General features: G+C 41.0%; 1 long non-coding RNA gene across 3 annotated transcripts in view; it reads left to right on the top strand.

The window, feature by feature from the left end:
* Positions 1–24991, top strand: part of LOC115100205 — a 270704-nt gene that overhangs the window by 146101 nt on the left and 99612 nt on the right. The window contains exon 1 of one of the 3 annotated variants that reach the window (XR_003858998.1): positions 15192–15230. The exons of the other annotated variants lie outside the window; for them this stretch is intronic. This is a non-coding gene — a long non-coding RNA (uncharacterized LOC115100205). Of the gene's footprint in view, positions 1–15191; positions 15231–24991 lie in introns of those variants that run through there. 3 annotated transcript variants of the gene reach the window in all.

The following is a 24991-nucleotide window of genomic DNA, read 5'->3' as shown; positions in this document are numbered from 1 at the left end:
AACAACGTCTCCCAGGTGTTAGGTGAGGGAATAGTTTGATATGGAAATAGAGAAAACTGGGTAGGAAAAGATTCATAGAAACATAGAACATGATGGCAGACAAGGTCCACAAGGCACATCAAGTATGCCCAATTTAACACCTGTTGCAATTCCATGAATCTTAGTTGATCTCTGGCTTTCCCGTCACTTCTTCATGACTGATCTTCCATCAGTCGGAAGATCAGCTGGGATCTTTGGCACTGAAACAGACAGTAAATAAGATGGAGAAGTCTATGGTTATTTTGTTTGCATGTTCCTTTTCAGCATGCTGCAGTTTCCAATGTTTTTCTCTATACTATTCCTGAAAAAAACAATAATTATTTGGAAAAATCTCAAAGCACTGAAGTGTTTTATCAAACATCTAAAAATGTTCAAAATGTGTAGTTCTTGGTGAAATCAACACCACACATGAATGCATTTGATGGCATTTAACAAAGCTGAACTGTGATTTCCTAGATGTCTGGCTGGTGAACCTGAAAATTTAAAGGAGCTGTTATCATGCATGGTGTGTGTATATTTTTAATTCGTGAATTTGAAACTTGGCTCAAAATTAGGCATGGATGAAACCTACTCACAGATCATGATTGCTTGTATCTAATCCAAAAATTACACATGGCTACACAGTAGTACAAAGGCCATATCAGCACAAACCCTGGTGCTAGTCAGTAATTCATGAAATTTTGTGATAGAAGAAATATCTTTGAAAAAGACTTCTACTGTTGGTACGTTATAAATTCCAGGGCCGCTATAAGAATATAACAACATAAGATATGCCATACTGGGTCAGACCAAGGGTCCATCAAGCCCAGCATCCTGTTTCCAACAGTGGCCAATCCAAGTCACAAGTACCTGGCAAGTTCCCAAACATTAAATAAATCTCAAGCAACTATTGCTTATTAATTGATAGCATTTTATGGATTCTTCCTCTAGGAACTTATCCAAACCATTTTTTTAAATACAGTTACACTAACTGCTGTAATCACATCCTCTGGCAATGAATTCCAGAGCTTAACTATGCACTGAGTGAAAAATAATTTTCTTTGATTTGTTTTAAATGAGCTACTTGCTAAATTCAAGGAGTGCCCCCTAGTTCTTCTATTATCTGAGAGAGTAAATAACTGATTTACATTAACCTGTTCAAGTCCTTTCATGATTTTGTAGACTTCTATCATACTCCCTCTCAGTCGTCTCTTCTCCAAACTGAACAGCCTTAACCTCTTTAGCCTTTCCTCATAGGGCAGCCATTCCATGCCACTTATTTTGGTCGCCCTTCTCTGTACTTTCTCCAGTGCAGCTATATCTTTTTTGAGATGGGGCGACCAGAACTGCACACAGTATTCAAGGTGCGATCTCACAATACAGAGGCATTATGACATCCTCCATTTTATTGCCATTCCCTTCCTAATAATTTCTAAACATTGTTTGCTTTTTTGACTGCCACAGCATATTAAACTGACAATTTCAATATATGACGCCTAGATCTCTTTCCTGGATGTGTAACTACAGCAAGAGTTATTTTTCCCTAAATGCATCATCTTGCACTTGACCACATTTCTATGTTGATTTTTAGAATTAAAAAAAAAAGCCAAGAGAAAGTTTCTTTGCAGGGCACTAACTAATTTATTCTCCTCCTTTGAGTTTCAGCATTCTATTTTGTTTTACAGTTTTAGCATAATTATATCTGTCATAAATATTGTAGCTATATTCAAAACATAAAGGGCCGGATTTTAAAACATACACGTGCAGCCTACATGTGCGCACGCTACCTGGCGCGCCCACATGTTCGCCTGATTTTATAACACGCGTGCGCAGATGCCCACATGTTATAAAATCCGGGGTCGGCACACGCAAGTGAGTGCATAATGGTGCACCTTGCACGCACCAAGCCCTATCCGAGCCCCGCTGCCTTCCCCTGTTCCCTCCCAGGCTGCTCTGAAATCGGAGCGGCCTCAGAGGAGATTTCCTTCCTCCCCCAACCCACCCTCCCTTCCCTTCCCCTACCTCCCCCTACCTCCCCCGCCCTTTCCCCCCTACCTTTGTTGCTTTCTTTTGTTTTAAAACTTACTTTAGCCCTGGGGCTGAAGTAAGTTGCATGCGCCGGCCGACTGCCGGCACGCGATCCCCGGCCCAGCTGCCGTGCAGAGGCCTCCGGCCATGCCCCTGCCCCCCGGACTGCCCCGCTCCCGCCCCACCCCGCCCCCGGACCGCCCCTTTTCTAAAGCCCCGGGATTTACAAGCGTCCCGGGGCTTTACACGTGCCGCTGGGCCTTTTGAAAATAGGCCCAGCGTGCGTAACCTTTTGAAAATCCTGCCCAAAGGGAGTAAATATTCAAAGCTGGCTGTGTAAGTGACTTAGCCAGTTAGAACTTATCCAGCTAAGTTACAATGTATATTCAGTGGCAGGATGAAGCTGATGAATATATGCATATATATATATGCACTTAGCCGGATAAGTCTACCTGGCTATGTTTAGACCTGCTCTATGGAGCTTCTAAACTTTCACAGATACTTATGCGGCTAACTTTGAATATTGGTAGTTAGCCACATAAGTTATATGACTAACTCGCTCTGCCCCTGATCTGCCTAGGACATGCCTACTTTTTACTTTTAATCATATAAGGGACTTAAAAGGTTAAGCAGTGGCCACCGAATATAGGCGCACATTCAGTGGCAGCTACTTAGCCACATAAGTCCCACTTATCTTAGCGATAGTTTTGGTTCCTTGTAAACCGGGGTGATATGTATACTATACAGGAACCCCGGTATATAAATTCTTTAAATAAATAAATAAATAAATAAATAAATAAATAGCACTGAATGTGCTTTAAATATTGGGCCTAAACTGTTTTCACTAAAATTATGTTAACTAACTATTATAATCCTATGGTCATTAGAAAACAACTAAAGTAGGGGTCTGTTTAGTAATAAGCCCCTTAATTTAAAAAAAATGACATTTTATACAAGTCAGTACATACTTCATACAGTCTGTATTTTATAGTCCTTTTTTTAAAAGCTGCATTAAAAAATATATGTTTGGGATCTATTTTCAAAATCCCTCAACTTAGCCAATTACATTTTTGCTTGAAAATTTGCTTAGCTTTAACTTAGTAAACTAGCATGTGGCCAGGCAAGGCAAGCGCGCAGTGGCTTATTGAAAATTAACCCCAAGTTCAACAGAACATCCCTTATCCCTTGGGACTGGTTTCCACCTTTCTTCCCACTTTGATGGCTCACCTTCACGCTAGCATCCCCCCATCCCCCCATCCCTCCTACCCCAGCAGCCTGATCAGCTGCTGCTCTTCCCAAGCTGCCATTCCCTTCCCTCTCACACCAGCAGTGAAATGAGCTGTTATTCCACTCCCTTGCCGCCTCCCTCCCCAGTATAAGAGCAATAGATGATCAGGCCCTCAGAGTAGTAGAGAGAGGGAGCAGTGGCTGGAAAGAGGAGACTGAAAATTTCATCTGGATGCTGGAGGGGAAGCATTGCCAGCTCACAGTCATAGCTGACTAGACTTATCAGGTATATCTGTGCCAAGTTATGGCCGGCTGAGTTAGCCAGCTAACAGACAATTAGCACTAGCTAGATACATTTCTTCCCTTAACCTCACACTACTTCAGGGACCACCAGAATTTGAGTGGCAAAATTTAGCCATGAACTAAATCTAGGTGGCTAAATTTAACCACTCAGTGGGAGGAAGATTTTCAAAGGTTTTGATCTTGGCAAGCTAAGTCCTTGCTAGATCCCTTTAAAAATTTGCCCCATGTGAAAAAAGTTGTAGATGTTGGACATTTTGAATTTCATTTTAATTTATTAAAATGTATAGCCCGCTCTCTAAACCAGCACATGGCACTTGAAGCAGATTATATTATTAAAATAACAGTAAATAAAAAAAAATATAACCTGAACTCTTTCTGCTTAAATATCAAGCCTAATTATCTATCATTTGCTGCTACCACAACATATTACTTTCCAGAATAAAAGGTGATAATAACAGTATTAGAGCTGCTACATGCCATTACTCAAGGAGGCCAATAAAACTGGAATCGGCTCATTACCATTCCCGTATCATGCCTGTTTTTTTAGGGGGGAGAAATAACATGAGGTATATGAAATACTGCTTGTTGTCTCCATGTTAAGGGGTTTCCTGCATGGTAAATGTGGCTTAGAATGTAAGCCTCCTGGGAGCAGGATAAAACCTACATTACCTGAATTTAATCCGCTTTGAAGTGGCTGACCAGTCATGAAAGACAAAATACAAATTAAAGAAAAGTTTAAAAATAGCTTGTACACTAGCATAATGTTTGCAGGCTCATCAAACCTCTTAGGCAAACTTTTTAAAAGAAAAGATCCAATACAGATTCCTCAAACTGGCAAATCTGCATCAAAGGTTATGCGGATTTACCCACTTGGAAGGGGCCACATTGAATCGCTCCAATGCGGAGCGCTGCAAACCTATAGATTTGCATCCAATATGTTTGACTTGTAGGCAGATTAGCTGAGGGAATTTTACTGAATTTATTTAAGTGGAAAATGTGAAAATTCATGAAACTCAGACCAGCCTGAAATTCATCTGGTTTGAGTTCATCTTCAAATTTTACACTCATATGTAGTTGCCAGCAATTGGGTACTGAATGGTGCATACATGAGTAGTGAGGAAAAGCATTGCACCAATCCCAAAAGGAAATCTCTAGAATGAAAAATCAAAATAATATGTAAATAAATCCATCCTAAATTCTTGACAAAAGAAAAATTGTCTGATGCCGTTCAACTCTTGCTTGTCAGAGTAAAGTTTGCTCATCCCTCTGATAAGAAAGCTAATATTTTTAAGAAATAGTTCTATTTGGCAGATTTCACTTGTAAAGTGGCTCAAAGTATTAGTAGCCAGACATTAAAAATGTTTTTGTCTGAGAAAAATCTACTTCAGTTTTCTAATCAAGAACTGACACAGCCTAAAAGAGTCTGGATCAGTGAGACCTATGTCAGCTCAATGAACATCCCCAAGGCCCCAAATGAGGGCACCAGCAATAGTGGCATGAACCTTGATGACATCATGAGAGACAAAGTGGCATCAAAAGTGGCATCCGCATGCTAAGGCACCATAAAGGAGGAAGAAAGCAGAAAAACGGCAGGAAAAACCCTAAGGCAATGACAAAGGGCCAAAGCAGCAGAAAGAATGGCATTAAGACTTCAAAAGAAGATGAGAGATGCACAGACTGACAAGAACACCTCAAGGTGTAAAGTCTGGAGTACAGCAGCAAGGCACAGTGACAAAAGGAACACCAAAGTGTAAAGTCTGGGCATGGCAGCAAGGCTGAGTGGCATAAAGGCCCCAAAGGGGTAGTAATTTGAGGGGCATATCAGCAAGGCAGACTGGCATGGGAGAGGCCATTCATCCTGTTCAAGAAATATTGCCAGTTGTCCGAATCCGTACAAGAGAATGAACTGTGATAAGTATTTTCTGGAAATAAGCTTTGATTACATTCCCTGCTGGAACTTGAGATAGCTGCTGGGTGGAATAACCTGGGCTTTCTGAAGGAATCTGTTATCACATGCAGGACATATAAATGGTTTTTCTAATGTGGCAAAGTTTTTTTGGAAAGTGGCGAGGGTTGCTCTGTTTAGAAACCATTTCTCATATTCTGTAGCTGAACCCTAGCTGTTCTATTTTCAGATTTTTTTTTTATTTTACATGAGTTCTCTCTTATTACAGTACTCTAACCTCTCATGATATTCAGTAAATGGTTTCTCTTGAGTTTTCTATTGTGCTTGTATTTCTCCCTTCTGAATGAGAGCTTTTTTTGAACAAACCACCCCAGTATAATCAAGCATCAAACAGGGTGGGAGAATCAGGCTGAGATTGTGGAGGAGTTTGAGAAAAGGAAGAAGTATAGAGCAGGTGCCATGCCGTGGCAGTGAAACCATACAAAAAAAAAAAACAAGAATGATCAAGTCAATATATATGTTGCAATCTCAGTTATAAACAAAAATTCAAGGACTGCAAGGACCACTACAATTTTAGTTAATTGTATGATGACCTTCATATAGTACCGGGGCTACATATCGCTTTCCCCTTAATGTACAGTAATTTATAATCATCGGTCATATATATTGATGGAGTCCTTGTAACACTTTTGTTTAGAGCGTATTTTCCTCATGCACATAAAACAAAACATTTTTAAATCACATTACAGTGCCCATGTCGGAAGCTTTATGCAGGGAGGACTACACGCTCAATAAGGTTCACCTGATTGAACATTGCAGCTGCATCAATACCAAAGATATCTCAGCCCCTGAAGTATTCCAGTCTGTTGAAGCTGGACATATCTTTCAAGATTTTCACATGGACAATTTTGGAACAAATTTTCCCTTCCCCTCAGGGAGGTGATATTAATACTCAACTGGCGAGAAAACATTTGGATTTTTAAATTAATCACAAAACAACTTTGGGATCTTAATGACAGAGCTGAATAGTACACTCTCTAATTGATATTCTTTTTAGATTCTGTAAGTTTGAATATGCTAATTGTTTTTGATTGACATGCGCCATTCCCACATTTTTTACCTTTTAAATATGGTGGCAGTTTTGTCAAAAACCTCGACCAGAATGAATTGATCAGTGTAGAGCAGCGGACAGCAACAACAGGTGTAGAGTAGCATGGGCAGGCCTGGATTTTCCAATAGGCACACTAGCTCTGTGCCTGATGCAGCTAAAATCTGGGAGGGAGGGAGGGAGGGGTCAGCAGGCGATTCAGTAGTTGCTGCCTCTTCTTTTCTGAATCTCTTTCAGTGGAAAACAGCCATATGCTTCCTGCTCCAGCCCCTTCCAGTGCAGAGAACAGGAGGGAAGGGGTAAGGATAGAAAGGGCCGAGCAAAGAAAAACTGCTCTACTCCCTAGTCCAGTCCCTCTCCTCTCCTTCAGGGACATGAGGAGATGAGTTAAGTCTGGAGCAGATAAAGCAGAGCAAAGAAGGCTGTGACTTAGACCTTTATGTTCTTTGTCTCTTGTCTGGAGGAGGGGAGAAACAGCATTAACAGTGCCTAGGGGCAGAAAACTCCTAAATCTGTCACTGAGCATGGGAGATGCCAAATTGTTGAAGCACATTGATAATGTCAGATTCAGTACAATAAAATGATCAGTAATGAGAATCTTTTTTTTTTTTTTTTTTAAATAAACTTTTATTATATTTCCTGCTGGAACTTGTTCTACTTGCTAGATGGAATTTTGATTTTCTTGTAAAATGGATTTTCTAAATGAAACTGATATCACATTCCATATATGCAAATACTGTCACAAATGTGTAGTAAAGTTTTATATTAAGTTGTGAGGGTTGGGGTTATTTTTAGAAAATATTTCCCATATTCTATATCTGAACTCTGGCTGTTCCATTTCCTGATTTTCTGGTGAATTCTCTCTACCTGGCTGATACTTTTAACGTACTCAGAACATGTAAATGGTTACTCTATTAAGTGTGGGGTTTGTCTTCTGATAAGTTGAGAGGATTGTTTCATTTTGAAACCTTTTCTCATATTCTGTATCTGAACTCTGATTGTTCCATTTTAAAATATTCTGCTTTTGCATGAGTTCTCTCTGCCTAACTGATACTTTTAACACACTTGGAAGATTTAAATTGTTTCTCTCATCTGTGTTTTCTGTTCTGCCTATACTTCTTTTTTAAGACTGAGGGCTTTTATGGAGAAACCACCTCAGTATAATCAACAAAAAAACAGGGTGGGAGAACTAGGCTGGAATCATTTTTTCTAAATTTTTCACTTTTTTCTGGAGAAAAGCAAATATAATGAAGAAACAAACAACAGCAACAACACGGACACACTAAAACTCCCATGGTCATACATATTATGCAGAAATAGCAGGTAGACTGAGCAATAGCACCAAGACATCTGTAATAGTATAAGGGGCATGGCAGGCAGGTAAAGCAGTAACAATAATGACCCTGTGGTGGTATAGTAGTTATGTGGCAGAAACTTTCAAGTTCCTTATTGCAGCATAAGCAGTATGGCAAATAGACATGTACCAGCAAGTCCTCTATAGTAGAATTTGGGGCATGGCAGGAAGTCCACTATGATGGTACTAGTAGTAAGTCAGACGCGATGAGCATTCTTCTTGAGCATGAGTTGTAAGAAAGTCTGGGATTCAGTGCATAGTTAAAGTGTGTCAAGTTGGGATCCACATTAAAAGTATTGTATTCTTCATTGCTATCCCTGAAGAAGAATACATACAATTCAAAATGCCAATGCACTGAATTTTCCTGAAGAACAACATGTGATCTCTAATGTATTCCAGTCAATATTTATTTGTGGAATCCCTGGTGATAAGAATCTTCAAGCATTTTGTAAACCATTATCTTATATTGGAACAATGGTATATAAAACACCCAAATAAATAAATAAATAAAGTACAATTAAAGCAATTTATTTAATACTATGCAGGATCACCTATGAGAGATGCTGTGATCCCTGAGACATTTATATATATTTTTTACTTGCAAGAAAAATGTTTTTCAAATAAAAAAAGGAACAAGTGAATAGCACTGTATGACCAATTATTAGACATTCCACAGTACAAATTAAGGTTGTGAGCTATAAGATCATTTGTTTTTGTATGCAGTCCTGTGCTATTTTTTTGTGGGTGACATATTATAAATATCTTCCTTGCACTATAGGAAAGATGGTATCATTCAACAGGATTGGAATTTTGGTTTATATACATCATTACTTTTTCACTCTCAAGATTTTTTGGATCTGGCACTAGGCGTATGACAGATAGGCATCAGAAAGCTGACAGATATGACAATGACCACAGTAGGAATGCACACTTTGTACCGCACATCTCAGACATTCTCAGTCTTCAAGATCAGTGTCACTGGATCCGTAGAGCAGTGATAGGTTGATTTAGAAAAACGCTTCATTGCGATACATTGTCTTTTTGACAACTTGTACTGCCAGATTCTGACAGGCATACATGACTCACTGGACTAGCTGCTAATAGCTATACTGTAACAATTCCTAACTGACTGTATTGCACCTGTTATTCTCTATAGACTGTAACGGCCATGTTAGAAATGAATGGGGGAAAAGCAAATGAAATTAATAGGATTCATTTAATTCTGGGGTCCCTCTCAATTTCTTTCAGGGACCTCTGAAAAAAAATGAATTAGTCCCAATTTGTTTCAGATTGTCAATTCATTTAAAATTAATTTATATTCCTAAAAAATATTATTATTAGAAGATTGTTTTGACATGATATTTGACATATGATTAAAATTCTGGCAATCATATTTGGACACAAGACATCAGTAGATGACTGAAAGTGAAAAGTAGCCATTTATGATGGTTAAAAATGCATTGGATTCATTTGAGGTTCAGTCTCATAATATAGCCACCCAAATACTCTTAAGATTTTACCTTACATTGTCAAACTTTCCTAAGGATGTGTGTGTGTGTGTGTGTGTGTGTGTGTGTGTAACTAATGTATTATGCCAGAATTCCACATTTCAGGAACTTGACATGTGAAATAAAATTTGTCTTACAGCTATAAAACATTATATGTTGTCTAGTTATATTATATATTGTACTTGATATTATAATCAATAAAGTACTGAAGACTAAGGAAAAGAGATCCATTAATATATCAATTTATGAAAAACATATTTTAGTTAATACTCTTATAAATAATTGTTAATAATGGAATTTTTAAGAACTATTACTGGCCAACTTTGCCATACTCCTTGAAAATTTCACTAGCCATGTATCAGCAGGGTTCTTTATCTAATTTCTACAGCTAAGGTGGCAAGAAGGTTATTACAAGTAATAGCCAATTTAAAGTTTTATTAGCAGTAAACTACAAAAGCTAATGGTGATGCCAATGCTAGATAAAATCATTGTCACAGTTAATTCTGAACTCCTTATTTCAGACTTAATAATAGGAAACTCAATAGAGAGGATATTACACGGCCCATATCACTCATGAGTGCCGCAGGCCTGAGTGACTTGTTATTTTGCTCATGAGTAAAATAAAATGTAGATTATACTGCTAGCTATCAGGGGCATTGTTTTAATTGAGGTTCTATGCATGCTGATGAAGGATGCCCCAAGACAAGTCTACATTATTGTCTTCAATATTAAAGAATAATCTTTGCATTTATATCAATAACATAGCTGGTCACTTTGGTTTTACCTTTAAGGTCTTTTGACCTACCTTCCATTCATTTCTTTAGAAAATATCTGGTATAAAGTTGTTCCTCTAAACAATACTTCAAGGAAAGTGCTCCTTAACTTTTATCCCCAGACAGAAACTAAATATTATATTGCAAATATTTTTATCCCTCTGCCCATCTCTTGCCAGTCACTTCCTGCATTCCAACACATTTTTAAGCAATCTCTTATACTGAAAAAGAGCAGAATTTGGTGAATTCTGTGACCTACTGCTATAATAGTTAAATACCAGGAGGATAGTAAGTTTCAGGGTTACAGATCCTTTCCACTAATGCTATTACTATATATATCATTTCTAAAGCACTATTGGATAAACACAGCCCTGTATGGATACACATTAGAGATAGTACCTGCTCCATGGAGCTTATAATCTAGTCAAGACAAACATACATGACAAACAAATCTATGTGAAGTTTATTTGTTGTAGAGAAGTGGTTAGGATTTAAAAGCAGCTTCGAAAAAGTGGGTTTTTTAAAACTAGATTTGGAAACGGACAGAGGGAACATGACACACCGTCTCAGGAAGTCTATTCCAGCGCAGTGAAGTGGAAAGTGCAGAGTGGGGGATTAGATGTGGAGGAGAAAGGCACAGATAAGAGTGACTTGCCTGATGAACAGTTCAAGAGGAAGGGTGTAGGGAGAGAGAATAGAAGATAGGTAAGGAGAAGCTGCAGAGCAAATGCATTTTTCACTTCTAAGTCACTAGTTCAGTATCAATAATGGTAGAAGCTTGTAAAGCAGTGTATGTTAGACCCACCATAAAAGTTCCTGACCCAGGCATTTAGCCTGGTCCACTTTAAAACAGCCACAAGTGAATCCTAGCTATAGAGCATTACCCCTGGGGAGAGGGATAAGACACCAGGGCCAGGAGCGAAAGAGGAGGCAGGAATTTCCCTAAAGCTACTTATCTGAAGGCTACTGCATTTTTGTTTCCAGGCTCCTGAGCTAAGCAGGCATTTGTTTGCTTGATTTTTGCCTGTAAATAATAAAAGTCTGTAGAAAAATAGCCGCAGTCCAGTCTAATCTGTTTCCCGGAAGCCAAAGAAAGCTCACACTGGGGTAGATTTTAAAACCCCTGCGCGCGTAAATCCTCCTGGCCTCGGAGGGAATGGAGGCCGGTTGCGCGGCTCGGCGCACGTTGGCTGCCGATTTTGGGCAGCCTTGCGCGCGCGTATCTTTTGAAATCCAGCGTACTTTTGTTTGCGCCTGGTGCGCGAACAAAAGTACGCTCGCGCTTTTTTATAAAATCTACCCCCTTGGATTTCAGTAAGGCCTTAGACCTGTTTCCACATAGGCAACTTAAAATTAAACTTAAAATTAAACTGTGATAGAACTGGTTGAGTGGGAGGTAACAAAGGGTAGTGGTAAAAAGTTCACTTAGAGGAGAGAGGTGTTATGTTATTACTGGTATGATGCAGGAATCCATCCTTGGACCAGTTCTTTTCAACATTTTCTTAAGTTATAATGTGCAAACTCTATCGAAAGGTTTGTCTTTTTGCAAATGAAACCAAAATCTGCAAAAGGATGGTGTAGAAAATATGACGAGGAATCTAGTGAAGCTCGAGCAACAGTCTAGATTCTGGCAGCTAAGATTTTGATTTAAAAATATACAGAATTGTTCATTTAGGCTCACAAACCAGGGCTAGTAACTTTCAAATGGTGCGGGTGCACTTTGGCCCAAGTGCAGAGGCACTCACCCAGACACACAGCCATTTTATAACTTGTGCACATATATGAGTACACATTATAAAATAGCCTGGCTGTGTGCACATGTGCACCCAAACCACATAAGTCAGGGTATTTTATAACGAGTGCACATCCACACCATTGTAAGTTAGAGCAGTTTGTTTAACAGTTCACCCAGTTGATAGCCTGCACTCTCTCCAATAACCCCAGATCCTTTAAACCCAGGAAAAATGGCTGCTTTTAATTTATGGTTTTGTTTTTTTTTACACCTCCTCCCTAGCAGAAGTAAACTTTCATGGCAATGGACCTGGGTGCGCAAGGGTGTATAATTATTTATGTGTACTTAGCCACACCATGATCCCTTTTGAAATCAAGTGAGAGATGCACATAGCGGGAGATAAGCATGCGTCTGGATGGCTTTTAAAATTTGGTCGGTGCACGTAAGCCCAACTTGTGCACGCATCCCCTAATTTATGCATGTACTGGGCTTTTAAAATTCACCTCTAACTGAGCAGTACAGTACATGAGGCTAAATTCTTCTATGCACAAACCAACAGCAGGATCTGGGAGTGATTGATGATCTCCAGGTTGTCAATCAGGTGAATAAGGTGACAAAAGCCAGAAAGATGCTTGGGTGTATAGGGAGAGGAATGGTGCCATGTTGACATAGTCTTGATGAGCTTGGCATGCCTTCATCCTTCTTATGATGTCTTCCCACCAGTTTCGTTAGAAATTATTAGAAAACCCCAATTTGAAAGCCCAAAATAATGGTAAATGAATGAACAAATAAAATGAATAAATCTTATTTTTTTTTTCATTTGAACCAAACCAAAGGAATGACTATCTATGAAACAAATGAAATGAAAAATGTTTTGACTCTGCATATCCCTACAATCTGTTTCTTTCACATTCTCTTCCAATTCTTCTACACGCATTAGCCAGAATATTTTTCCAAACTATACAGGTCTAATAGAAGACAACTTTCATGGATGAAACCAAACTAGCAAAACACACTTCACTTCCTGCCACCATAATGTTTGTAGAGTTGGAATGGGAGAAGCAAGGAATGTTGTAGGAAGGACACCATTAAAAAAAAAAGCAGCACATATAGTGGCAAGACAATTGACCCACTTTAGCTGTTGGTCATTTTCCCTACGATGATGCCTAGATCCTTTTCCTGGGTGGTGACTCCTAATATGGAATCTAACTTTGTTTCCCTATGTATATCACTTTGCATTTGTCCACATTAAATTTCATCTTCCATTTAGATGCCCAGTCTCGCAAGGTCCTCTTCAATTTCTCACAATCCAGTTGTGATTTTACAAAGTGGAATAATTTTGTGTTGTCTGCAAACTTTGATCACCTCACTAATGGTTCCTTTTTCCAGATGATTTATAAATATATTAAAAAGAACAAGTTGCAGTACAGATACCTGGGGCACACCACTGAGAAAAGCGACCATTTATTCCTATTCTATGTTTCCTATCTTTTTACCATTTTGCTATCCACAGTAGAGCATTGCTTCCTATCCCATGACTTTTTCATTTTCTCTGGAGTCTCTCATGAGGGAATTTGTTGAACGCTTTCTGAAAATCCAAATACACTATGGGCCAGATTTTCAAAGGAGTACGCGCGTAAGATACGCATGTACCCCCCGAAAACCTGGCCCAAACACCCCCTGTGTGTGCCGAGCCTATGCTGCATAGGCTTCTGGTGCACGCAAAGCCCCGGGATGTGTGTAAGTCCCGGGGATTTCCTGGGGGCTGGCGTGACAGGGGTGGGTCGCGATCTGCGCGTCATCGGGGGGGGGGGGGGTGTCGGGGGTGTGACGCGGCAGGAGCATCATCCAGGGTGGTGCCACAGGCGTGGTTTCGGCCCAGGGGCATTCCGAGGGCGTGGCCATGGCCTCCGGCCAGCCCCCGGACCGGAACATGGCGTGCGGCTTCCGGCCTGGCGTGCACAAAGTTACGCCTGCCTCGAGCAGGCGTAACCTTTGTGACAGAGGTAGGGGGGGTTTAGGGAGGGGAAGGGAGGGGAAGGTGGGGGGAGGCGGAAGGAAAGTTCCCTCCGAGGCCGCTCCGATTTCGGAGCGGCCTCGAAGGGAACGGAGACAGGCTGCGTGTCTCGTCACGCGCAGGCTGCCGATTTTGGGAAGCCTTGTGCGCGCCGACCCCGGATTTTAATGGATACGCATGACCTCGCGCGTATCTATTGAAATCCCGCGTACTCTTGTTCGCGCCTGGTGCGTGAACAAAAGTACGCGTTTGCCAAGTTTATGAAATCTACCCCAGAATCCACCAGTTCACCATTATCCACATGTTTATTAACCCCTTTGAAAAAATGTAACAGATTGGTGAGGCAAGACTTCCTTTGGGTAAATCTGTGTTGGAAGTATGCAATTTAACCATGTCTTTCACAATGTTCCAAGAAACCCACCTTTATTTAGATATCAAAAATTAATTTTCAAACAAAAAGTTCAAAGATAAAACCATTATTCATACATATACTTCACAATCTAGAATGCACTTTTCAACTACTTTCAACAAGCACTCATTTTATTAGTTCCTATTGAACAGTATGATTGAACAGAATCCTTTTTTTTCACTTTATTTATTTATTTTAATTCAGTCATTCTGTGATCAATCGTAACAGTCTACAAGAAATAAAAGAATAAAATCTGTAAAATCATAAACAAATTAAATTACATTAAATATCATAACAAAATAAAAACAAATATATTACAAGAAATTAAGAAAAAGATATAAAATAAAACCCATAGTTATCAAATAAATCATAACTAACATAAAATAGATACAAGCCTTAGTCTCAGAAAAAACAGTTTAAACTTCCTTGCCTTGATAGATGATAGCCAATTAATCAGATCCCTCAAAAGCCTTTTTGAAAAGCCACGTTTTCAGATTTTTTTTTGGAAATCATAAAGTTTGTTTGCAGCCTTAAATCAGTAGGTAAAGAGTTAAAAGTTCAGAAGCCTGACAACACATGGAAAACAACACAGAACAATCAAGCATACTATGACTGTACCAGAAAAGCCTGTCTAGCTGCAGAGGCTGCCCCTACTAGGAGTATAGACCTTCCTTACAAAGAAACAACGAGTGCAGAAAGTCTTATAGAGATTATTTTGACACCCCCCCCAAAAAAATGGTACCACAACCTTGTTAGGTTCTGAATCCTTTTAAAGCATGTGTCTATTTTCTGCAGGATCTCCTTACATGATACCAACAATTTGCAAGAGAGGTGTTGCATCAGAAAGGTCAGTAGGTTGAGAATTCTACAGCAGCAGAAATGTAAGTTCCTTCTATAAGATAGTGAGTGGGAACTATGAGGCATTCGGGCTGATACAGTACAGTGCGCTCCGACGGAGCACACTCTTAACCCTCTATTGGATGCATGTTTTCGACGCGCTAGTGTTACCCCTTATTCAGTAAGGGGCTGAAAACACGCGTCCAACCCCCCGAACCTAATAGCGACCGCAACATGCAAATGCATGTTGATGGCCCTATTAGGTATTCCCGTGCGATTCAGAAAATAAAATGTGCAGCCAAGCCGCATATTTTGCTTTCAGAAATTAGTGCCTACCCAAAGGTAAATGCTAATTTCTTCAGGCACCGGCTTAATATCATGGCGATATTAAGTCGGAGGTCCCGAAAGTTTCCAAAAGTTTAAAAAAAAAAAAAAATTGAAGTTGGCCCGCGGCTGTCGGGTCAAAAACCGGACGCTCAATTTTGCCAGCGTCTGGTTTCCGAGCCCGTGGCTGTCAGCGGGCTCAAGAACCGACGCCGGCAAAATTGAGCATCGGCTGTCAAGCCTGCTGACAGCCACCTCCTTTTGTCTGTTTTTACCGCCAGGCCTAATTTGATTAGTGAATTGTGCGCACAGGAGAGTGGCCTGTGCGCACGCCGAGAGAGCGGGTGTTCGCCCGCTCTCCCGCGTACTTTACTATATCGGCCTGATAGGAGGCAGCCTCTACTGTGTTATCTTTAGGGAAGTCCAATTGTTTTTTGATGATTAGGAAATTTGTACGATATTTCCTAAATCGTCATGGATCGGGAAACCGATAAAACGATTGTACTTTCCCCGAATTTTCATTATAAAATCGTTTTTCGGCTTAGTGCGCACACTAACAAAAAAACATTTTTTTGGGTTACTTTTTGTTAGCTTTTGTTAGTGCGCGCCAACAAGAGTTAGCGTGCACTAAGCCGAAAAACAATTTTTCACGAAAGAAAATGCCGATCCGCGGGAATACGAGATTTTCCCGTGGCCACATGAACCCGAAAGTGGAAACAATCGGGCACCCGATGCACATCTCTAGTTATCCTATGCTTTTCCATCAACTATCTAATGGACCTTACCAGGGCTATGTGGTGTCCCTCCTTTGCTTTCTCTAGCCTGGCTGTTTTGCTTTTGCCCTTTCCCCATCACTACCTCTTCCTACTCTGTTTCTTCCTGCACAGTAACAGGTCAGATTTCCTGTAGCCTCTATTCTCTTTCTGACACTACCACCTCTCTTCCTCTCCTCCCCAATATATCTACCCATGCTGCAGATTCAGTTTGTATGGTGCCATAATAGCAGAGTTCTAGATGACAGTGAAAACTCAGACAAACTAGTTTCAGATGCCTACAAATGTATAGAGAAGTTCAATTTTATGTCACAGTTAAGTAAGTAGCAAGAAAATTATGTGAACAGCAATATAGCCATGATAGATATTAATGCTTGTGGGATGTTCAAGGTCAAATTGACAGGAGAACCAAACTGCTACCAAAATATCCCAGGGAGGGCGCAAATTCTAAAGAATTAGAAATGACTGTCAAGCGATACAAAATGAATACTTGTGATGTTATTAAACATAATAAATAAGCTATACATTGGCAAATTCAGGACTTATTCCAATTCTTTTGAATTAATACTCTGTCTGGAATATAATAACTATATATAATTCTTGTTTTATTTGCTTAATTTACAAGATTTGACAAGTGTCAACTGGTTTGCATCAGTGGATTATTGCAAAAAACCCCAAAAAAACCCTAATAGATTGCTGTGTCAATTATCCATAATTTCTGTGTAAGCAACTTTCCTATTCAAGCATATTTACAAGTAAACTATGGGAATCAATCAATAAATATGTTTCTCCATAGACACAAAAAAGCCTCCCCCAGTTCTGTATCAGCCAGCACTAGTTGAAGTTGGCCCTTGATTGGATAGCCATAATTAGGGTGACTGCAATAAATTATATTTTTATCTAAAATCCTATTGTATCCATGCCCCTTTTGCATGTAGAACAGTGATACAATTTTGAAACAGAACACTGAAAAGATATATTTACTCTTGCCTATGCACATATATTTAAAAAAGAATAGGAACATGTAATGTTAATTTATTATTTGTCTTAATGCTTATTCAAATAAAATGCCTAGCATTCTGCCAAACTATTATTACAGGTTTCAGAATGAATAATAAGTGCACAGTGTATGACTATGAAAAGATTAAAAATGAATGGAATAATGGAAATCTTACTTAGAATTTTTGGGGGGTACTAGAGATTTTTTGATGCAATAATGTAATGTTAGCTATGTATAAAGGAGGGTAATTTTCCAAGGGACTTATCTGGATAAAATAGCATTTTACATGCAGAAATTGACTTTTACAAAATTGTCTGCATGATAAGTGGCGGCAATAGTATCTTGAGATCTATTTAATGTTTGGGTACTTGCCAGGTACTTGTGACTTGGAGTGGCCACTGTTGGAAACAGGATGCTGGGCTTGATGGACCCTTGGTCTGACCCAGTATGGCATATCTTATGTTCTTATGCATGTATACGCATAAGTTTACCCGGACTCAGCAGAGGCACTCTTGAACAGGGAGGGGAAAAGGTTTGCACTTTTGCACATATTTTTTTAAAATTCAAATGTATGACCATAAATTTTGCAGAAAAATGTAAGTACACAAATAGGAGGTATAAGTGCATGTGGGTAAACTTGGTGGGGTAGTTTTCAAAGTAGACTTATGCAGGTACAGTAAGTCTGCTTTGAAAATTGTTGTAACTTAACATGTGTACTATATAAGTTACCATTGCACCTAAATTACCTCCTATAATTAAGATAACTATAAAGCATCATGTCCTAGCTCTCATTTTGTCAAGATGCATGCATGATGAGATGTTATCTGATTTTCTTAGGCAATTCAGAAATACATCTCCATGCATGCAAGGAAGTGAAATCAGGACAGATTCATTCTGCCATTATTATGTTTTTACATAGCATTATATGGTCATCCAAACTAAAATGAAACAGCTTCTCTTGGTAAATATATAAATATGTTGCTGCTGCAAAGATCATAGCAAAAGTCAGCGTAGTTTCATGGGGTCAAAATTCAAAATCACCATTATAGAGGGGGCATCCCTGCCATGAGAGGGACATCCCTGCCACCTGCCTCCATCATGCCACATGACCAGCAGGATGCACCAGACACCCAGACACCACAACCCACAACCTAGCCATGTCAGCATTGGAGCCACAGATAGCACTTCAGCCACCACCAACCATAGTACCTACAGCACCAGCAGCACTGGATCATGAGGTCCAGGAAACACGCGATCGCATTGAGAGGAGGCATGGGCTCCACCTACACCATATATGGGCAGAGATGGTACGGTTGAGGAGGGGTCAGATCAACCACACCTAGGCTGTACATGCGCAGACATCAGCTCTTACACAGGGAATAACCACCATTTCCACCTCAATCAACAATTTAAAGATGGCACTAACTCAATTAATTCAACAATTGCCAGAGCCTGCACCCATGCCATCCACAGAAGACCACTCCGTGCAGCAATCCCCGGCTCTCAGGACAGCCCAGGGGTAGGCTGCCCAAAGAAATGCCACCCCAAAATGTCCAAAAGCCCCACAGAGGAAAAAGATCATGAGTCCCACCATTGTAAAGGCTCCAAAAATTCACTCAAAGATAACTTGTCCAAACAAACCAGGTTAGTCCTCTGTACTAAGTTCCTGTGATAGCCAGATAGAAGACTTCTGCTGGGCCCATTCTGACTACAGAGGTCCTGTGCCAGCTAGATGGAAGATGCCTTATGGGCCTGTGCTGACTACAGAGTTCCTTTGCCAGCTTGATGATGGGGATGGTCAACTGTCTGCCTGTGTTGTCCTGCTCTTACTTGCCCTCCTCTAAGCTCTGACCATAGTCCTGCCTCTTTGATGCAATCTCTAGTTATGGTCCTGCTAGTATCTCTTCTCATCATGTCTCATCTCCTGATCCTGCTACTACTGTCTCTTCTCATTTCATCCTGCTGCTGACCCCATTTTCATGTCTCTTCTCATCTAATCCTGCTGCTGCCTCCATGTTGGTATCTCATCTCCTGGGACTCCTGCCTCCATGCTGCACTCTCCTGTCCTGGTTCTACTGCATTCTCTGGTCCTGGTCCTGCTGCCTGCTATTTGAACTTTGCTGCCATGACATTTAGGCTGTCCCCTTTGAGTACACTCTTTCAACATGGACTGTCTGGGCCTTTGCTTGCCATCATATAGTTGTGCTGGCATCAGCTCTAACATTAGGTCTGTACTGTAGCTACTGGGTTGCTACTTCCACTTTCTAGGGTCTTTGCAGTAATCATGATTATTCAAAAGGATAAAATCATAACACTGTATATGTCATGTTGCCATTTGTAACAATGTATGTACATATCTCTACTAAATGTGCTGGTCATTTCAGTTACAATGTCATGTGCTATTTGATATCTTGTCCTTGCAGACTGTTATTACCAAAGATGTTGAATTGTTTTGATTCTAGTGACTATAAATGTTGTTTAATAAAGTGGTCACATACTTTGAAACTTCATTTTCTGGTTATGCCTTTTCATTGTGTGTTTATTGTCTTAATTTATTTATTTTATTTAAAAACTTTTCTATACCGTTGCTAAGTTAAATACCATCGCAACGGTTTACATGTAGGCACATATTTAATGTAGGTAAAAGCGTACTATAGTACATTCTAACAGGTGCCGTCAAAGGTTCGGTTACAATATATCATTAAACATAGACATTTAGTGAAGTAGTTCATGACCAATTGTACCAAGGTACTTACACCGGTAGTTTTGTCACATATAGTATTATCGTTATGCTTTATTGTGGTGTGGAGTTCATAGACTAATCTACTGTACAGTCCTTTCTGTCTTTTCCTGCTAGTATCCTGTCTTTTCCTGAATAATTTCTCTCTATTTTCCTGTCTCTTTATAAAATGCTTGTTTAAAAAGCCATGTTTTTAAACTTTTCTTAAATGTCTTGAGATCACTTTGTAGTCTGATCTCTGGAGGCATTGTGTTCCAGATTATGGGTCCTGCTAGTGATAGGGATCTTTCTCTCACTTGGGTTAGCTTTGCTGTTTTAACTGATGGAATTGTTAGGAGTGTTTTTTTGCTGATCGGAGGTTCCTGTGTGGAATGTGTACCCGTAAGGCTGTGTTCAACCAGTCTGATTTCTCATCATAAATTAGTTTGTGAATGATACATAGGGTTTTGTATTTAATTCTGTGTTCAATTGGTAGCCAATGTAACTCTGCTAGGGTTTCAGTTATATGGTCCCTCCTTCTTTTTCCGGTTAGTATTCTAGCTGCTGTCTTAAAGGTTCACTAGGTAAAAGGTTTGGGACCCGCATGACCTTGCATGATAGAGTGCCATTGGCCATTTCAACTAGGTACATTTCTCACATGCAAGACCATGGTCTAGACCATAAAATTAAAGCTCATAGTATGCTCCCAAGGAAGACAGCAAGAGCAAAACAGAAAATTCCTTATTGTGGAGCTTCACAAGTGGCTTGTGTTGCCTTCTCCGAGAGCATACTGTTAGCTAATTCTTGGGTACATGGGCATGTATGTGAGATGGACACTATTGAGCTAGTGTTCACCTCCATATGCTGTCCAGTGGAAGAGCTGTAGAAATACTTGGCTAGAGGTGCTGTACGAATGTCTTCAGTCTGTTGGTAACCAATTAGTTGTATATCTATACAAATGTCATAGTGCAGCTATAATAAACCATTGGCCACTTCCATTCTGAAGATCTACCACCTCTGACCAAACAATGGGCCTTTTCTCTGGGTCTAGCACCAAATGCTGTTATCACATAAGTCTTTAGTCAGAAGCCTATTTGAAAAGTACATAAAGCATTAGGTCTTGTTCATCTCTAGGGAACAGAAATGTACAGCTATCGGTTCCAGCCCCAGTGTGTATATATATCATTCTTGTATGGTATTAAGTAAAGTGACACTAATCACTAGGGATGTGCAGAGGGACGCCATACGATGCATTCGGGATTCGGATTCGTCAGGGAGCAGATAAGTTGCATTCGGCCGTATGGCACCCCGATGCGTTAATACGGCGATTTCTATTCGTGTCCCAGCTAAAATTAAAATTAACTACAACTCCCCACCCTCCTGACCCCCCCAACGCTTACCAAAACTCCCTGGTGGTCCAGCGGGGGGTCCGGGAGCCATCCCCTGCACTCTCACACCCTTGGTGCTGGTTTCATCATGGCACCGATAGCCTTTGACCTACTATGTCACAGGGGCTACCGGTGCCATTGGTCAGCCCCTGTTATATGGCCATTGGCGCCATCTTGTGCTCCTACCATGTGACAGGGGCTGACCAATGGCACCGGTAGCCCCTGTGACATAGTATGGGCAAAGGCTATCGGCGCCATTTTGATTACTGGCAGCCGATGGCCCAAGGGCAGGAGATCACTCCGGGACCCCCGTTGGACCCCCAAGGACTTTTGTCCAGCTTGGGGGGGCCTCCTGACTTCCACAAGACTTGCCAAAAGTCCAGCGGGGGTCCGGGAGCAACCTCCTGCACTCCGGCCATTGGATGCCAGTACTCAAAATGGCGCCGGTCGCCTTTGCCCTCACTATGTCACAGGGACCGACGGTTGGCCCCTGTGACATAGTGAGGGTAAAGGCAATCGACTGCCAGTATTCAAAATGGCGGTCCCTGTGACATAGTGAGGGCAAAGGTGATCAGTGCCATTTTGAGTACTGGCCTGACCTGGGAGTTCCTGCACCATGCTCCCAAAAAGGTTTGGGTAGATAAATGACTTTTTAACAGCTCCAAGAGAGGGGATTTGAACTGCCAGTTGTTTTAAGCTAACAGTTGAATGTCCAAGATGCTCGGTCAAACACTGACCTTAGTGGAAAGTGCTTTGTAGGGGCACATAATAATGGTAAGCCTCTACTGCTTGGAGAGAGAAAGATGGGCCCTGGCACAATGGCTTGTTGACCTAACTATGCAAGCCACTTGTCATGTAACTGATGCAGTCACATCCTTGACAGCCCCCCGTGTCACTGTAGTTTACTGTTAACATATATCTGGAGAAGCACTGCTTTTACCTATGAGCCAGTTGTTACCATAGAGTCTGTCTTTAAATTGTTCAAACAGGCCAGATTGCCTAAGTATAAAGGAATTTTGCACAGCTCCTGGATACCTGGTGACCACATTGAGGATGTGCAGTCGAGTGTCACAGACCACTTGCATATTGATGGAGTAGAAGAGCTTTCTGTTGCGGTAGATCTCCCTGCCATGAGGTAGATGATGACTATGTGAGTGCAGTCAATAGTTCCCAGAACATTTGGAAAGTTTGCAATGTCATAAAAATCTCTCTTCAAGTCCAGCAGGTCCTGCCTTTCACAAGGGAATCTTATGTAGTGATTAATGTGGCCACATACAGCTGTTAGGACCTGGCCCAGACAGCGGGACAAAGACGTTTGGGAAATTTCCCTGATGACTCTGACTGGAAAGAGGCAGATGCCATAAAATACAGGGTGCACAATAGTTTGGTGAGGCCTGATATAGCACAAGAACTTTCTGTGAATGGATCCAGATCACCCTCTGAGTTCTTGATATAATTCCATGATAACCTGAGAGCTCAGGCAAAACCTCATGACGTGATGCTCTAGCATCCCTAGCAATGTGGTGTGTGGATGAAAGTTACGCTTCCTGGATCACCTGCATGTCCTACTGCATGGAAAGCCATGAGGTGGACCAACATGCTCCACCAGCGGGGCTTGCAGCTCTGGCTCTAGTGCGGGCATTTCCCTAGGATTCATTGAAACTTCCCTTACCTGTTGTAGTAGTAGTAGTTGTTGTTATTGAGCAGCCCTGAAACAGCCAGTATCTCATTACTAGTACACTTTCTCCAAATATTGTAGTTTTTGGAAGATAGGGCAGATAAGAAAATCTGTTTTATTGGCCCACCAGGGCTGTGTAGCTGTGTCTGAGAGAAAGCCTCATTTTATCATCTGCAATGATAGCTGCAATCCATGATAATGGCCTCTATGGCACGATAACAGCTTTTTGATTTGTAGTAAAGTGGAAAAAAGTTATTTCCCACGTTAAAACCCTCATTGTTGTGTGAAATGTGGTAGTAGTACCTCATTTGCATAATTTTCTAGCTTTTGCATACTCATCATATTTATATACTAAGGCATGACATGATAAACATTGCATGCCTATCGCATGTTAGACCCCATTTATTGGGCATTGAGACCCTAATGTGGCTTAATGAAAGACCCTTTTAGCTGGTTTAATTTCAAAGGCCTACCCCAGAACCAGGACCCTTTTCCTCCGAGCCAAATTTGTGCAGGTAGTGTTAATTTAACAGGTAAAGGAATTGAATTTTGATCAGCTAAGATTTACTCGGTTAAAACATGGCTTGAATTTCGACTTCATAGGATTGACTTCAGGAGGATTTACGCGCATAGGCGGTTACGTGCGCTGGGCCTATTTTCAAAAGGCCCAGCGGCGCGCGTAAAGCCCCAGGATGCACGTATGTCCCGGGGCTTTTCTGAATGAGCGGGCAGGGGGCGGGACGGGGGCGGGGCAGACGGTCCGTGGGTGTGCCGGGATGGTCCAGGGGCGTGGCTGGGCGATCTGGGGGCGGTTTGGGAGGCATGGCCGAGGACTCCGGCACAGCAGCCATGGCATCACGCGCCGGAACAGCACTTGGCTGGCGTGCGCAAGTTAGGCAGGCATAACTTCCGAAACATAGGTACGGGGTTTGTTTGTTTTTTGGGCTGGGGGGCGGGACAGGTATGGGAAGGGAGGGGAAGGTGGGAGGTGGAAGAAAAGTTCCCTCTGAGGCCGCTCCGATTTCGGAGCGGCCTCAGAGGGAACGGGGAAAGCCAGCTGGTCTCCCCAAAGGCTCGGCGCGCGCAAGGTGCACTAGTGTGCACCCCCTTGTGCGCCGACCCCTGATTTTATAACATGCGCACGGCTGTGCGTGCATGTTATAAAATCGGGCGTACATTTGTGTGTGCTGGGTAGCGCGCACAAATGTACCCCACACGCGTACCTTTTAAAATCTGACCCAGTATGTGTTGAAGAGTACAATAATGGAATCATTTTAACTAGCATACTTGACCAAAAACTCACAGTTCAAACATATTCATGGTTAAATATCTAATTATTTTGTAAATGGTAAATTATGTATGCTCATGATCATGCAGAAGTAGCTCAGCAAGCAACCAGTGTTTAACATCCTCATGCTGAAAGTTTATTTGGCTTTACCCTGTATTAGTGGTTTGAATTACTTTCAGTCAATCAAAATGATCACATTGCAGTTGCTCGCAAATGGCCTAGAATTCAGCTACTTGCCTCATTAGTCACTTGTTTTAAATTATTGTAAATTTTAGGATATTCTAAAACTTTTTTTTTTTAACTTTATTCATCAAACATCGGATAAAATCATTGAAACTGGCTGATCTCATTTGTTCTCTGCTCTAATCATTTTCAGGGCTATGTCCACTCATGAATTACTGAATGCAGTTATATTTTATATTCTGAGCTATCACTAATGTCCATTCCTGCAGCTGCTTTAATCATTTTTCTTGCCTGTCCTCTGGCAGATATCTTTCAACTCGGATAGCAGAGTGCTTCCTTGGTGCCTTGGGCCGCCTGACTGAGCCTTGTTGCCTCCTTGAGTGCTTCTCATTTACACTTGAATCAAGCAGCCTACTTA

Source organism: Rhinatrema bivittatum, chromosome 10 (assembly GCF_901001135.1).
Source record: "Rhinatrema bivittatum chromosome 10, aRhiBiv1.1, whole genome shotgun sequence".
NCBI classification, from domain to species: Eukaryota; Metazoa; Chordata; class Amphibia; order Gymnophiona; family Rhinatrematidae; genus Rhinatrema; species Rhinatrema bivittatum.
The sequence above is the reverse complement of the archived record's forward strand: the minus strand, read 5'-3'. Positions and strand labels throughout refer to the sequence as shown.